Consider the following 14,801-nt stretch of genomic DNA (forward strand, 5'->3'; position numbering starts at 1 on the left):
GGCAGGTCATGGTGGGTAGTCACATCCCAGGCATATAACTTCTAGTGAAAGGTTTTCAGCAAGCCCTGTTTATTGTTTTTGTGCGTCTAGGTTAACACAGCTTCGAAATAAACCATAACCACCCTTAAGAGAGCACATAATCTTAACTATTTTGTAATTCCATCTTTTGCTTTCTCCTATCCTCATATCATCTTCCTTATGTTCCCTCCTTAACCTCAAATGCATAAAAAACAAACAAACAAACAAACAAAAACCTTCAAACTTATTCTCTGAAGCATTTATCTCAGTCTGTTGGGCTCTTGCTTCCAGGTGTATCCTCTATTTGGCTCAAATAAATGTTTATAAAAATTCTCTACAGGTTTGGATGTTTCTTACACCAACAGACTACCGGAGTACCAAGCCATCCTTCAGCTTATTGACCTGTTTCCCCTTCTGCCTCCTTGTCTGCCCCAAATCAGAGGTCAGCGGGCAGCCAGGACTCTTGCTGAAACACCAAGAAAACAGGGACCACATAAAGGTGGCATTCTTACTGTTATTACAACCATAAATATGAATCCCATGTGTTATCCCTATGGCCTTTACTGGTCTGGGTGCAGAATTTTAAATATTCTTATTAATGGTCTATTAAATCTCTTGATTCATTTATAAATCATTTTGGGAATAATAGGTAATTTCTTAACATGAACTAGGAATGACCTATCGTGCTCCACCACATTCAGAGCTCTCTTCAGGATTCCTATTTGAAACAAACAGAAAGACAGACAGACGAATATCCTCAGACAAAAGGAAAACAAGCAGCATCAAAAAAAAAAGCAAATAAAACAATATGGTTGTCTCACTCAGTGTTAATCTCTGAATGAATTATGTCTCAGAACAAATACCCAATCCAGACTATGATAGTAGTAAATCCTTTCAGTTGGTCACAAAGGCTCAGAGAGATGATGATAGGGTATAACTTTCCTACCTAAGCCTGATACACTCAAGATACTCACGTTAAAATTGAGAGAGAGAGATGGGGGAAGTTGAGGGAAGAGAAAACATGTAAACATGTTTGTTTGTTTTTTAATTGTGGGTGTAGGTACTGGCATACAATGCTGATTAGAATCAAATAGATAAGAAACTGGCTAATTTCTTGAAAGCGCTGTGTTTATTTCCCCATTCTCCCAAATGTGCCTGGACCAAAATATTGAGGGTTGCTAAAGACCTAAATCAACCACTTCCAATATTCTATGGGAAGGAAGTGGGCTGAGAATGCTGCTGAAATGCTGAGGAGGACAGGAACACATATTCTTCAATGCCCACTTCAAATGTAGCCAAGGAAGATAGGGGAAAGGAAGAACCTTAGACAACAATGGATGGGGAGCTCCTCCCCTAGCAGAGAACCAGGAACATCCCTCACCCCCAGGAGTCTGGTTCCACGCAGCATCTACCAACAAGATGTCAGGATTGCTATAGACATGTGTCTGCGCTGTCTCCCAATTTTACCCCTACTGAATGACAGTTATATTTTGGTTGTCCTATTTGTGTTCCATCATTGTTAATTGGGCATAGAAGGGTACATATTTCTTTTTAGCTCATAGGTCTCTGAATGAAGAGGCATATTTTAAAGCAACTCATAAAATGTAATAGTTTGTTTTTACCTTAATGCTAGAAGCATCCTTTATCTAATAGCTCAGTGATTATTGTATTGAACATACAGAGAAGGAAATAAAATCCCAGGCCACTACTTGGCCCAGCAAAGTTTGACATTTATAATAGTAATAATATGAGCAGTGTTCATTACTTATTGTTTTAGAGTCACTCTATGGACAGAGCACAGAAGACTTGCTTGTGATTGCAGGACGAAATGTAAACATTAGCAAATTTAACAATGAAAAAGAAAAAGTGAGCTGATGGAAGGCGGTAGAATTGGGTAGAAAATGTGAAAGAAATGTAGGGTTACTATTATCCGTATTTTCAATAAAGTTGGTAGTAGAGAGAAACTATCACCTGTTGACAGGACACGATATGACAGTTTATTACACTATTTAAACTAATAATACATGAACAGATAATAAAATTATAAACTGTTGGGTATAGTGAAGGGAGAAATTGTGTATGTGATCCAAATCTTTTACTTATAGTCAAAAATCCATATATTTTAAATATAGAAATCAAGAAATTAAAATGTAAAAGAAAAAATTAAAAGAAGAAATTGTTTTAAAAAACTGAGTTGGCAATTAATATTAGAAATAAGGAAAAAGTACTACATATCTCATTGCTGAATATCACTACAATCACCTTCAAAGTACTCCCCTTGGGAAGCTATGCACTGATGCCAGTACCTAATCCACCCTTCAAAGCAATTTTGGAACTCTTTTTCTGTAATGGTCATCAGAGCTGTCATTGTATTACCCTTGATGTCCTGAATGTCTTCAAAATGTCTCCCTTTCAATATTTCCTTTATTTTCGGGTAAAGACAGAGTCATTGGGGGCCAGATCAGGTTAGTACGGAGGGTGTTCCAATACAGTTATTTGTTTACTGGCTAAAAACTCCCTCACAGACAGTGCAGTGTGAGCTGGTGCATTGTCGTGATGCAAGAGCCATGAATTGTTGGCGAAAAGTTCAGGTCTCTAACTTTTTCACACAGCCTTTCAGCACTTCCAAATAGTAACCTTGGTTAACTGTTTGTCCAGTTGGTACAAATTCATAATGAATAATCCCTCTGATATCAAAAAAAATTAGCAACATCATTGCAATATAGTTTGCGAATGAATTGTCAGACCAGAAGATACAAAGTATCTTCTACTTTGTGACATATCTTTTCAGTCTTACAATGTCTTTTGGTGAACAGAAGTTCTTAATTTATTGAAACCCAACTTATCAATCTATTTGTATGGTTACCACTTTTTGTGTCCTATTTTGGAATTTTGGTCAACTCCAAGGTCATGAGGATACTTTTACAAATAGTCTTCGGAAGCTTTACTGCCTAACCTTTCATATTTAGGGCTATAATGCATCTGGAATGTCTCTTTTTAAATTTTTTTTCTTTTTACTGAATCCCAACAGGCTTCTTCTGGGGGGAAAATCCCAAGACGGGTGGCAGACAGACCATAAGGGAGAGAAGATGTGTCCGCTACCAGCTTGCCTACAGCTGCTGCATGGACAGTCCAGGCTCAGCCAATCAGATGATCCTGTCTGAGCTGAGCTGACAGCGAGTGCCACAAAGACACAAGGAGAATCATAGAGAGTTCATTGAGGCCCTGAGGCAGCCCAAGGTCCAGAATAACAGGGGTGAGTTTCTGGAGGAGGGCAATCCAATGGCCAGAACTAGCTGCCTATTAACAGTGGTGCCAGAATGGTGTCATTAGTGGACTCACTAGTGTGGCCTTGGTTGCGAAGTTTTCCAGTGTAGTTCCCCAGCCTTCCTGTAGATTTTGTGATCTACCCCTTATCCTTCCAATAAATTCCCTTTCTTTGCTTAAGTTAGCTCGGGTTTTATTTGACATCAAGAACTCTGCCTGGTAAAAGCAACAAATTTAAAACGCCACAAAATGTCATAGTAAAGAAAACTACATGCCCACTGGAAGCTTAAGAGTTATACATATCCTTATTCACTGGGATTAAAGTATTTCTCAACTTGTCCTTAAGTTTCTCTGTGGCTAGAGACAGCGAATGGGAAGCCTGTCCGAGGGTTGGCAGAGGCTATAGCACAGTGCTGACAAAGACCTCTGCAGCACTAGTTTATGGGCTTCTACCCACGTGTGAGACAGTGGCTAATTTGGAACAGAAAACCGCATTCGTGACCCCATCCCCAGCCATCCAGGGAATGCTGCAGACATTCTGCTGCATCTATTCTCCCTGAAGAGAAAACCAGTAAAATAAAATTCCTTAAATGACAAACTACATTAAAAAATTAACAGAAAATTCTAAATGGTGTGGAAATTATGTCTTAATTAGAAGGCCATTTTTAAACTTCTCTTTATAAGACTTTGGAGCATTAATATCAAGCAGTAGGAGGTGAAGAACCTTGTGAGGGAAGGAAATACCCCTGGAGTTGTGGTATTTTTTTTTTTTCTTTTTGCTAAGGGATTCTCTGCAGCCTGAGATGCGATGTAGGTAAAACTCCAAACTTTGTAAATGCCATATTGTTTCCCCCCACTTCCCTAAACCATTACTCTAAATATATTGACCTCATAATACCAGTGTTTTCCTGGAACCTCTTCTGAAAACCTTCTGTCCCCTCCCCAGATCTATCTATATGCTTCAGTCCCCTCACACATACCCTCAGGTAAAGCCCCTCCCCCTCCGCTCTCTCTCCTCTATATTCCTGTGGCATCCTGGGCTAAGTCCTGCACAGCACTGATGACACTATTCTATAATCATCAGTTTACTGTATGTCCCATCCATAAATTTCTTGAGTGGGGATCACATGTTGTTAAATTCTGTGGCCTCAGACCAAATGAATACACAAATAAATGAAGCAATTCAACCAGCTCAAACGTGAGCCTTAATTAAGGTGATCAAATAATTTGTTCTAACGGTGACCCTATTGAGAGTGAAAGGTGTCACTCATTGGACAGATCACTGGAACAATATGCATTATCCAGGACTGGTCTGAACAATCAAGGACAGATGGTCACCCTAGCTTTAGCCCATCTTACCCAGTCTGGTTTTCCCTCCTCTGCCATTGTACAATGGGAGGGAATCACTAACACTATCCTAGGTTGTTTCTGCAAAATGAAGGTTGTGTCCATATCTTTGATACTGAGCACTCTGGGTAGTGAGGTAGGAGTGACATTGGATTAGAGGTCAGAATCAGAGATGATGATTGAAGAGGCATTCTTATTTATGTAGGGGGGGAAATGAAGCCACAGAAAAGGATGAGATCCAAAAGACAGGGTGTTGGCTGAGATGTCAGAGGCTTAAATTCAGAGACCTGGACACAGGACATACTTAGAAGGAAGAAGAAGGGGTTGAGTGGAGGGCTCATTACATCATTTCACATATGTTATCGCATTTCATCCTCACACTACAAGGCACTGTTAGATAGGGAGTAATGTTATTCCTACTTTATGGATGAGCAAAATGGAAGCACAAAGCTGATGTGGCTGCTTCCTAGCTCATAAAGTGGCAGAGCAAGTATTCAAACCCAGTTTGGCTTGACACTAAATCCCATGATCTTAACGAGGATAGGAATGCAAGAAGGGAGAAAAAGGGTTCGGAAGAAGGGAGTGTTCATCACTGTCAAATGCTCCAAGAATATTTTGGAGAACATGTCCTCTGAATAATTCAAGGACAATAAAGAACTGGAAAGCATTGCATTTGACAACTGGAAAATTAGTCATGACCTTTCAATGCTCATATGACAGGAGATTCACAGAATGACTTAATGGGGAGCAAGAAGAGACAATAATTCAATTAAAGACAATTACAGGGTTATACCTTCATAAAGCATTATGTATTTATAAATATATTTATACATTATAGATATCTGTATATATATTGATATATACATATATGTACATATGTGGTACATATATGTATATATGTGTGTATACATATATGTGTACATATGTGTGTATATGTACACATATATACAGATATCTACAATGTTTATGTATATAACATATATACATATATAACATATATACAGATATCTATCTATCTATCTATCTATCTATCTATATATAATTCTTAAGCTAAATTAACTAGCCTCATGGTAGGATTTTGTTGAACACTTCTTGGATAATACTTCTGTCAGGAAACATTTTAAAAACTGAATTATAATATGAAATCAAGGGTCCCCAGAAGATGCACTATTGAACAGATGCACCTTTTGAGATAGAGAACACTTACATTACTGTCTGGCACTTAGCAACAGAGAAATCAAGGAAGGGATAATTACTCTATGAATTTGGTGATGGGTCCCAAACAAGCAGAAATGGAAGACCTTAAATATAGTCCCAGTAACAATGAGTGAGAGGAAATTGACAGAAACCAACTCTTACTAAGATAACACATGGCCAGAATCAATAAAAGGGCAGCAGGAATTAAACAACTAAGCTGATAAAGGACAGATCACCAAGGAGTCTGGGTTTTGAAAGATCTCTAGGGAATGTAGCATATTGAAAGGTACTGGATGGATCTGTTTTTCTTAGAAATAAATAATTCACCTTATTTAGTACACAGCTCTCTATAAACCCACTACTGCTATCTCCACTCCCACCAACTAGGCCTAGGCCAACAAGATCTTTTTTATATAGTATTTATCAATTTGCTGTTTATATAATGTTTTTAGGTAAAACACTGTACTGCAGGTCCTGCCCAAGAATGTTAATAATTAGAAAAGATATTGGAGGGAGGAGGAAGGGGAATAAAGGAATATGGGAAAGTAAAGCAGGTAAACTTCTCTAACTTTCCTATTTTATTTAGCCAAAGGGTGGATTTGATGGATACAACTTGCCTTGGGTCTTATTGGGGCCACCAATATCATTTTATATGAAACTTTATAAAAATCTTCATATAAATATCTAGCATTTGTGAACACCTCCTGTCCCCAAGCACGTTCACACGAGCTACCATGGTACTACCACTAATAACAGCAAACACATATAGTACTTACTACGTGCTGGGCCCTGTCCTAAATGGTTTATATTATATTAACTCACTCTATCCTCCCAATAACCCCATAATTGTCTCCATCTCACAGATGAGGAAACTGAGACACAGAGAGGTTAAATTATTTGCCGAACATCACACAGATAGTAAATCTTGAGCTTGGAAATTCAAACCAAGCATTCAAACCAAGCCTTTGCTCTATATTATGATTAAGGTATGGTCCAGAAACAATTCTGTTCTTTTTGTACGACTTCCCTCAAACACCCCATATTAGATCTTCCTTCCCAGCCTCTGGGTAACATCACAGGAAGATTTCACAGTCTGCTATTCATTTTCATCTATTAAAATTCTCACTTTCCAATACTGGAAAGCCTAGTGAAACTAAACGTTAATGCATCCTTCCTGATGGACGTGTACGGCATGTGTAGTGTTGGGAAAATCAAACTTCTTGGGAAAAATCAAACCTGAATGAGATCAAGCCTCTTGATCTAACTACCAGTTTATAGAGAAATGTACTAAATGGCACTATGGGAATGCACAGGAAAATTCAGAATGTGAGACGCTGTATGGAACATATGACTCAGTTTCTTTAAGAGAAAAATGTAAAGAAAGGGAAAAAAAAGGATGGGAAATCAAAACTGAAAACATCTTAAAAGTCTATTATGTTGCAACAATTATGTATAGTGCCAGGTGGGTACTAGACACATGAGGGGAATCACTGAATAAATTATATAAGTGCCTAACCATTATGCCGTATATCTGAAACTAATATAAAATAATTTTGAATGTCAACTGTAACTGAAAATAAACAAACACATTTTTAAAAAGGAAAAAAAAAAGACTATCATGGATTGAATTATGTCCCCACCCCAAAAAAGGTATGTTGAAGCCCTAACCCCTGGTACCTGTGAATGAGACCTTATTTGGAAATAGGGTCTTTGCAATATAATTAAGTTACGATGAGGTCATTATGGTGGGCTCCTAATCCAATATGACTGTGTCTTTACAAGAAGAGAAGCAAAAAGACAGAGACATATGGAGGGAGGACAACCATATGAAGATGGAGGTAGAGACTGAATTTAAGTTGCACCTGGGGCGACCAGAAGCTGGAAGAGGCAAAGAAGGATCCTCCCTTACAGGCTGTGGAATGAGCAGGGCCCTGCGAGCATCTTGAATTGGTATTTCTAACCTCAGAATTGTGAGACAATAAATTTCTGTTGTTTAAGCCACCCAGTTGGTGGTACTCTGTTACAGCAGAACTAGGAAACTGATACATATAAAGACCAAGAAACCAAATACAATATATGGACTTTGGATGCTAATTCAAACAAACTCACTATAAAAAAATTATAAGACATGAGGAAATTTAAACACTGACTAGAAATTTGATGTTATTAAGGAATTGTCAAGTATTTAGGTGTAAAAATGATATTGTAGTAATGTTTACATAAAGAGTTCTTGTATCTTAGACATACTTGAAAACTTTATAAGATAAAATGGTATGATGTCTAGGATTTGCTTCAAAATAGTACAAGAGATGACGAGTGGTTAGGATTATAAACAAAACCAAATTGACCACAAATTGATAATTATTGAAGCTAGGTGATAAGTTCTTGAGAGTTTATTATACGCTTCGTTCTACTTTTGCGTATGTTTGAAATTTTCCACAATTAAAAGTAAAAAGTCAAGTCCAATTTAAATAAAATCTTTAATGCATTTTAAATGATGTTGTTTCATTTATATCTTTTCTTCTACCTCCCTGCCCCCAAATGCAAGCTCAGGTCTAAGCTCTGTATTCATATATATATATATATATATATATATATATATATATATATATATATATGTATATGTATATGTATATGTATATGTATATGTATATGTATATGTATATACATATATACATATTTTGATCCAACCCCTCTACCTTCTAACCTCCCTGGGTCAGATCAGGAATTAGAGGAAAAGTAGGCAAATACCTTTCTAACTTAGGTAGGACTGTTGGTAAATCTCCTTTGGTTGTTACAGAAGGAGATTTGTGAATACAGAAGCTCAAATCCTGTCTCTCTTTTTCACAGAGGGCCCAGCGCACGGGTGAGGACTGTGCCACTGTCTCATTTCCTGATGAAGATGATGTCTTTTTAGCTGACCTCTTGCAAACTAAGCTCTTGCTTCAGTTATGAAGTCCTAGGGTGTTCAGTCAACTCCCTGTTCAGAAAATAGCTCTCTTGCAGTGGTCTTTTCAAGACGATGCTTGCCTGGCCACCTCCCAAGGCATCCTGGTAGCCCATAAAGAAGATCACTAACCCTTGGCCACTGAGTGAAGTGAAAGTCACTCACTCAGCTGTCCTCTGTCCAGCCAGTCTTCCCTTTCATTTCTCTGGCCAGCAGTTTCCAGGCCCTTTGAACTTCAGGTGACATATGAGGGTCTCCCAAGAACTCTCTGAAGCCATACTCTGCCGGTAGCACAGGGAGTGGAATGAGGGTCTCCCCTTCTCTTCAGCACCCCCAATCTTTCTAAGTAATTCTTTTGGTTTGTTCCTCATTTGGCTAAGGTTGGAGAAAAACACTCCTGACGCTCCCCTCTCTATCCTCTCTGCCTACAAATTTCAATCCAAGATTCTTCCTCAAGACTCCCTCTAAGCTTCTATTTTTATCGGCTGTTGGAGGAAATGGTGACGACATCAGTTTGGCCACCTCTTAGCAGCAAGCCTTCTCAGATCTTTTAAAATATATCACCCATTTCCCCCATCTTTGTCAACCATTCAACATCCTGCCACTCTCACTTTCAATCCTCATCACACCCTGAAAGGTATTTTTCACAGGTAAGTAAACATACTAAGAGACTTGTCCAAGATCACTCCATTTCCAAGGATGAAACTTGGACTTGAACCTGAGATGCCTGACTTCCAACCTGGTACACTTTGCACTATTCCTCAAAATATTCTGGCTCACAAATTAAATCAATCAAAAAGCATTTTATTTTTTATTCTCAAGATAAAATATTGGACACACCCCCAACAAGCTGCGTAGGACTGCTGTGAGTCCTGTCGCCAGAGAGATATAGTACCCAGAGTTCAACTGTCCAATTACTGGAACGAAAACAAACAAACAAAATAGTATCTGCCAAAGAACACAGCAGCAGATTAAGGGCAGTCATTTCTGCTATTTTCACAACATCTGTATGAGCAAGATATTGAGAATATTAACCTTCATTCTATAAACCTCTATCTGGAAATTTGCCTCATTTTTGTCCTAGCTGTCTTGCTCTGCCTTCATAAACATGTCTGGTTACATGTCAGAGAGATATTCTAAAACTAAAGGAAGCACTCTCAGGGGACAAGGCGGTTATGATCCCCATGTTTTCATTACAACAGCCCATTTCTTGGCCCACAAGAGATTCACAGATCTTGACCCCCAAACTCTGTAATGCTGATCACTGCCACAGCTGTCATCACCCAGCCATCCCAGACCACTCCTGTCAGTCTCCCACCTTTAGACTTCCAAACCAAACACAATATCTTTTACCCCAAACTGCGGCCATTATGTCCTTTCTAAGTAAATGGCACACAAAACTGGCTACATAATTTGTAGGGCCTGGTACAAAATGAAAATGCAAGGCCCTTATTCAAAAACTGTTAGGAATTTCAAGATAGCAATAGCAGAACATTAAACCAAGTACAGGAGGGCCTGTGTGACTTTAATTATGACCTTCACCTGTTCTGTGGTGGGAGTTTATTGTCTGCTCATCAGTCGCCCTCACTCTATTGTGGGTAACTCGAAGTCAGAGAATGTGCCCAAGTAAGCTTGCAATCTGGATTGAATGAATAAATAAAAAGAGCAAGAGCGTCATGTGTCTTCTAGAATGCCAACACCTCAAGCTCACTCTGCCTTTGGAGAAGAAGGAGCAGAGCAACCCACCTGGAAGTTTGCCGGGATGAGGGCCTATAGAGGTACATGAAGCATGGCCATGGAGCTGGTCCTGGGCAACACTGTCCACCAGTCACTCAAGCCAGAAACCAAACCTTCTCACCTCCTCCCTCCCCACTCCCCCACTCTCACTCTCACACATGTAATAAACGACCATATTTTGTCAATTCTAGCTCCTTAAAGGTATTTAAATCTGGCTCCTTCTTTCTGTCCTCACTGCCACCACCACACTTCAGGCCTGAATCATTTTTTACTTAGTGTATTAGTTAGGGTAAGAGGCTGAGCTCTGTCATAGACAGGCTCAACAATGGTATGGTCAGAATTTAAAACCAGATTTGTCTCACTCCACAGCACAGGTCTTTAACCTATACCAGTATTTTCTAAGATGTTGAACAAGTTCTTAGAAGTAGGAATACAAGAGTTTATTGGTGGTCGCTGGTTAGCTCGATTGGTGCTCTTATCAACAAGGTTGCCAGTTCAATCCCCACATGGGCCACTGTGAGCTACACCCTCCACAACTAGATTCAAACAACTACTTGACTTGGAGCTGATGGATCCTGGAAAAAACACACTTAAATAATGTTTAAAAAAATAAGGGAAAGAGAAACCCGTAGGGAAAGAGTTTATTATTCAAGGCTCATTTGGATGCAAGTGATAAAAACTCAACTTAAAAAAAAAAAGAGTGGGAGGAATTTATTGGTTGCCATTAACTGAAGAGTCCAAAGAATAACTATTTTCAGGCACAGCTAGGTACAGAAACAATGTATTCAGGGATCCAACTCTTGACTCTGCTTTTCTTTGTTTGTTGGTTTTGTTCCTTCCCTTTGCAAATGGATTTCTTCAGGCAGCAATGAAAGATGAAATACAAGCAGCTCTGGCTCATATGATCCTTTAGCCTCCAAAATCTGGTCATCAGCTTTGCACACTTGGATATTTGATCTGACCAGGGACAGGAGATGATGGGCTTCAGGGAAGTCAAGTATGACAATGACATGACCCTCACAGAGTCACTAGGATGTTGGTACCTTAATTTACAGTAGGCATTTCAGATCAAGACTCCCATTCTGGAGGTACAAGGTACAGGCCATGTTCACTTCTCTGACTGAGCAGTGGTCCCTGAAGCTTCCTGGTAAGGCTGCATGGGCTTTCCCGGTAGACACCCCCATCCCTGGCAGGTTAGCAGGCGGGCTGCTTTGCTCCTTCCATTCTCTGAAGGCAGCATGAACTCGCAATATCAAAAACATGTGACACTCCCACTCATTTGTTCATTCATTCAACCTTTATGGAAAGCCTACTGTATAAGGCATATTCTCTGCCCACAACTTGCTCATGGTGCAGTGGGGGAAACTGATGAGGAAACAATAAACTCCAATACAGAGCAGTTGAAGGTCTTTAAGTACAAGATACAGTGGGGAATGCTCAATGTGATGAGGTTCTGGGTTGTTCTAATATTTACCACACTGAGCTGTATATCACCATATGTTCATCTGTCTGTTCCCTTATGAGAACGTGAGCTTTCTGAGGGAAGGGACCATATCCTATTTCTCTCTGTATCCATAGCATCTACTACTCAGTATGGACTTAGTAAATACTAGATCCAAATAAATGGGAGAAAGGCTGTAAGATGGAAAGATTCTTGTCAACATTTCTTAAATACCCACTAAGTCCAACACTCGGAGATGGTTGTGGGGGAAACACAAGGATGATTAACTTCTGGTTCTTATAGGGAGAGGGTCCAGGGGAGTGGATTCTTGGGAAGTCAGATGAGACTTCTTAAGAACTGGATCTTTATGTCTAAAGACCAAAAGTTCCCTCCTACTAACTCCTAGAAGAGTGGAGCCTGAGCCAGTAAACTCATTACCCTTCTCTGCCCTGCAACTGAATAGACAAATAACTCTTTAGTTAGTCATTATGTTCTAATCAGAGTAATTTCCATACAGAGAGTGGATTGAGTTTGTTCTCCAAGTGTAACATTTGTGAAATTCAACCACAATTCCACTTATTAATAGTCATTAGTGGCCTATAAATAAAGCACAGTCTTTTAGATAGGGAAACCAAGCTATGAGCTTGTTTGAAATGTAAACAAGATATTCATGAATTTGCTAATTGTAATTCTGTGCTTGGCCTTTGGCCAACCTTCATTCTCTGGAAGTGGCCACTGATTGAAATGTTGTATGTTGTCTGATGATGAGTCCTGGGGGGTCAGAATCTAAGATTTGTGCGTTTATATTCCAGAAGTTTGGAATATTCTTTCACTCATTTACTCACATATTTACTGAGTCCTTGTAGTGTTGGGTCTGTGTTATCCAAATATCTAAATATGAATACAGCACAGTTCCAGCCAGGTGAATCTATAAATTCTGATGTTACATGTGGACCCAGACATTAGCAATGCCCGGCATGACCGTGAGAATGGCCCAGGGAGTTCTACAGGATGAGAGGTGGAGGGTAAAGAGGAAGACTTCCTGAAGGAGGTGACATCTGAGAAGGATGGATGGAAACGTGAGATAGATGGGTTTTATTGATAGGATTAGAAGTGCGAAGAGAGGAAAGATGTTCTAAATGGAGGAAAAGTTGACATCAACAGTGTAAAGCATAAAAATTGAACACTAAAATATTCCAATTTAAAACTGGGCAGATTTTTACATAAATGTCCGTATTTCTAACTTCTCTTGCAAAGTCAGGAGATCCAACAGCACTATACCCACCCCATTCTTTCTGGCAACAATAAGCTGAGTGTGAGTTTCAAAATTTCCCATAGATATTTATCTTTGAGATTCAAGAACAGGAGAACTTGGAATTCCTGGGAATTCTCAGAAATCCCCCCCCCCCCAAATCATAAACTATTCTTAAAATATCTTCAAAATTCTCCATAATCATTATTATTGCAGATATTTTAAAACATTTTGTCTAATAAGTAATAAATATTAAACTTAGCAGTATTTACAAATAAATGTAAGCCATAGTAAACAATGGGAAAAACCAGGGAAAATCACTGATAGCATTCAAATAGATTAGCTAGCAAGCTTACTAACACTACAGAGTCATATGTCAAAATTGCCAACCTAAGGACTGACTTTGCTTCCAAACATGTTCTTTTTTGAAACATTATTCATATAATTTATATTAAATATACTATTAGTATAAATTTAATATTTATGTTATTTGCAAAATTGACTCACTGTAAGCAGAAGCCCAGGCCACAATAGCACACCTAAAATATGGTGACAAGCTATAAGCAAGACCGATTGATTAAATGATAAATATTAATTAGATCTTGGTCAGTTCTCTCCTACATGTTCCTGTCCTGGTTCCCTGAAAAGTCAACCTTAACCTTTGATTTCACATGTCAGCATTTCCTGCTCGTTTTCAACTTGACATCAGTGGATGCCTTTGAACCAGTTATGTCTTCCTATACCACATACTTTAGGAAGATAAATCTGGTGCCAGAATGTAAGACGGCCTCAGAGGCCATAAACTCTAGGCAGGAGGCTCTTGAAGGAGGAGATGAGACCTTGAAACAGGTGCAGGCGGTAGATGTAGAAAGGAAGTGATGTATACCAGGTACATTGTGCGGGAGGGTGGACAACACTTGGCCCCTCATTGGAAGGTAGTGCTAAGAGGATAGACTCTGAGGTTTTTAAATCTACCAGGTCTGAGCCATCCAGCTGGTCCAACAATAAGGACGTAAGGTAGAGTGCCAAAGCCACAGCAGAATACAGGTCCATTTGTCCAGCGTCCCACTGAGGCATGTTCACAGGCAGAGGCATGAGCAAGATGTCCTGACATCATCCATGTCCTTGCCCCTTTATAAAACTCTCAACTTTCAATCAACTCCAGCTTCACATCTGCCACCCATAGGAAAGGAGATAAACTTTGTTTCAAAAAAAGGTTTTCAAAAATTGCTCAAAATGTTTTCTTTTTCTTACTACGGTCTCTGTTCCAACCAGGTGGAAAGATAAGATTCTCTTCCCACTGTAAGGAGTTGCCTTGTCTAGATTTTTGTATAAAACTTCAACCAGCATGTTGTCCTCCAGACCAGATCACCAGGTACCCTGCTTCCCGCCAGGCTGCCCCACATCAATCACGCCCTCTCTGAGCATCCCTCTCCCTCCCCAGCCCTGAGTAATTCCAGTCCTCCCCACAGCCCAAACTGCAGCTGCCCATTACCTGGGAGAGTTAATAAGAAATTCACCTTCCCTCCCTGGCACAAATGAATTCCAGTCAGTTCATTCTCACAGGAAATAAATTTTAAAATGGAAATTAAAGA

The sequence above is a fragment of the Rhinolophus sinicus genome, chromosome 5 (assembly GCF_057876585.1).
Source record: "Rhinolophus sinicus isolate RSI-liver-muscle chromosome 5, RSI-T2T, whole genome shotgun sequence".
Classification (NCBI taxonomy): Eukaryota; Metazoa; Chordata; class Mammalia; order Chiroptera; family Rhinolophidae; genus Rhinolophus; species Rhinolophus sinicus.